Below are 3,257 nucleotides of genomic sequence, written 5' to 3'. Positions count from 1 at the left end.
CCAGACCAAGCTACGACCCCCACGAGTGCAGCTGCCGCTCCGCCTCGGCGGAAGCGGGGCCAGCACCGTGAGGAACGCTGGTGAAGCCTCTCTCCTCAAAGAGAACCTTCCGGGAGCAAAGCAAACGCAGTGGCAACAGCTCACAATGCGGACAGTCAGCCCTCTCGAGAGCCGACGCCGCTGAGCCACCACTATAGGGGTCTCATGCACATCTCAGACCCAGCAGCTTTTGGGTCACTACTATGAAAAAAACCCCTTTGAAAGGCGGCGGCGGAGCTCCGAACTGAATGCAATAGCCTCTTTCTACAGTTTGCAGGACCCAACGAGATACATTTGGCAGTAGTTTCCATGCTGCTAAATAATCTACTAAGGGAACTGAGACTGGCCTCTGGTGCATTTGGAGCTGCTAGCTGGGTGTCCTGAAGCGGCGGACCAGCAGGAGATCGCCGAGCTAGCTGCTTGAGAGACCCCCGAAGGGGTGGCGAGGCTCTCGGCTCCGTTATGTTCCCGGGCGGAAAATACCGAGAGAAACCTTCGCTGGAAACCGTTGCGCCCTGGAACACTGGCAGGGTTGGCAGAACGGTTTCCCGAGGGCGCTGAGGAGAGACGGACACCGTGTAATGCGGTGTACCCCGCTCTTCCCCAGTAGGGACCGCCCTCAGCAGTCCTGGACTTAAGTCTGTCAGGACCGCTTGGTCGAGGGCTTCCTCGAGGGCTTCCTCGACTGAAGCACGACCCTCAGATCGGGCCTCGCCTTAGAAGCCCCCAACTTAGGGCCGTCCTCGGTCCCGCTGCGGGGGAATGTGAGAGGCAACGCTCTGTTTTTGAACCTCCCTAAATGAGGAGCTGGTACCCGGCTGGGGCTGCTCCCGCCCAGCAGCCCCCAGAGCTATAGAACGGCGAGGGAGAAACCGCTAGAATGCAGCCGCCTGTTTACGAGCCTCCTGGTATCTGTCGACGAAGGAATCAACGGCATCGCCGAACAGACCAGAAGGTGCAAGCGGGCCATCCATAAGGCAGACCCTGTCCTTCTCTTTCATATCGGACAGGGTCAACCATAAATGCCTCTCCGCTGCCACCAGAGCTGCCATGGACCGCTCAATAGCACGGGCGGTCTCCTTGGTGGCGCAAAAGAGCTAAATCAGAGGTTCTCCTTAGTTCTAAGGTCGGCTTGGTACGCCTGTAACACTGACAGAGTGTGCAGACATGCACCAGCCTGACCCGCTGCCGAGTACCCCTTGCCCACCAGCGCTGAAGTGGTTCGCAGCGGCTTAGAGGGCAAGACCAGAGCCTTCAGAGACGATGGCGCGCCGGGTGACAGATAGCTCGCAAGCGTCTGCTCTACCCGGGGCATCGCTCTGTAACCGCATTCACTCAACCCCGCCACATTTCCATAGTAATGAGTGGCGGGGGCGGATAAGCGGGGCGAGAATGGTTTCTTCCACAACCTCGACACCTCGGTGTGGAGATCGGGAAAAAATGGCAGACTCCGGCGTGGAGGTAGCGACTTGGTCCGCAGAAAGCGTTCTTCGAGTTTGCTTTTCTGTCTGCGGGCCACTTGATATTCAGCTTGGCAACTGCATGAGTAACTACCTCCATTAGCTCCTCATATTGTGGAGATTGAGGGGGCGAATCTTCGACGCTCTCCACATCAACCTCCTCGGAGGAAGACAGGAGAAACGCCGAGCCCGCTCTCCGGGGGGAAATAGCCACAGAACGGGCTTCCGATCCCAGCGAGCGGGCAGTGGATCTGGCTGATGAGGAAGAAGATAGGGACTCGCCCGTCTCCATTCCCTCCACCAGATCCAGCTACGAACCCCACGAGTGCAGCTGCCGCTCCGCCTCGGCGGAAGCGGGGCCAGCACCGTGAGGAACGCTGGTGAAGCCTCTCTCCTCAAAGAGAACCTTCCGGGAGCAAAGCAAACGCAGTGGCAACAGCTCACAATGCGGACAGTCAGCCCTCTCGAGAGCCGACGCCGCGTGCTCCGCTCCCAAGCAGACCACGCACAAACTGTGTGTATCCCCGCTCGTGATGTAGCGTGGGCAGGTAGGAACACACAGTCTGTAACACGATCTGCTTTCGCCCTTTTTTGTCTTTAGTTTAGACATCTCTTTTTTTCTCTCTTTCTGCTGGAGCTTATATTTTGAATGCTTGTGCAACTTTTGGACAGACAACAATAAATAAGACTCACAGAGCATAAATCGTGACCGACACACACAGAGAGCTTTGCTGGATGACAGAAAGCTAGCGCCGGCTGCACCTCACGTGCTTTTAAAGCTTCCTGGTCATTATGTCACCCGCCTCGACGTCCTGCCCATCGATTCGACTGATTACACATATGATTCAGAGCTTGGTATCGCTGAAGGCGTTCCCCTAGCATTTCCGATGCAGCTCGAGTTCCCGAAGGGGAACAGTATTATTTATAAAATTATAGTGGATTTCGGCATCTGCCATGACACTCGCTGTGAGAAAAACTGCAATCGAAGTGATACAAATGGTGAAACGGTTGGAGTTCTGTTATCACTAGAATGTTGCACACCTGGAAAAGGCTCTCAGCCAATCAGATTCAAGAACCAGAAAGGCCGGTTGTATAAAGCTATAGGCTTACTGTATATTTATAATTTGTGCCCAATTGTATGTCTCCTAAAAAATGTTAGGACAAACATCGGAGGCAAAGTTGATACTTAAGTCAAACTCCATTAAGTTTTCTGAGCTATGGAAGAGAAATCTCTGAGCAAACACTTTCATATAGGTAACAATTATTACTCATCTTAAATCTTATTTTTTAAGAATAATTTATTGTGTACAATTTACTGAGTTCATCAGGAACAAGTCTATGATACTAAATAACAGGATAAATGTCAGACAATGGTGCCTGTTGATTGAAACAAAACTGAGAACAAAACTGACCCACTCCAGGCTGTGACTGACCCTTGTACAGGAGCAAACGGTGCACTAGTGGGAAAGACCTTCTCAAAAGCAATGTTAGTGTCAGATGCGGTCCTTTTATTTAAGATAATTTTTTTCGATAGTCCACTTTAGACATTCTACTAACTATAAGTAACTTTGTAACTACATGTCAACTAGATGTCAACTACATGTCAACTAATTCTCATTAATTTGCAACTACATGTCTACTAACTCTCAGAGTAGACTGAGGGTAGGTTTAGGGTTAGTAGAATGTTGACAAAGAAAGTCTTAGAAGATATTAAGCAGACAGTCTACTAATACTCTACTAACTGCTAGTTGACATGTA

This window comes from Sinocyclocheilus grahami, unplaced genomic scaffold (genome assembly GCF_001515645.1).
Source record: "Sinocyclocheilus grahami isolate Dianchi unplaced genomic scaffold, SAMN03320097.WGS_v1.1 scaffold48.1, whole genome shotgun sequence".
Classification (NCBI taxonomy): domain Eukaryota; kingdom Metazoa; phylum Chordata; class Actinopteri; order Cypriniformes; family Cyprinidae; genus Sinocyclocheilus; species Sinocyclocheilus grahami.
The sequence above is the reverse complement of the archived record's forward strand: the minus strand, read 5'-3'. Positions refer to the sequence as shown.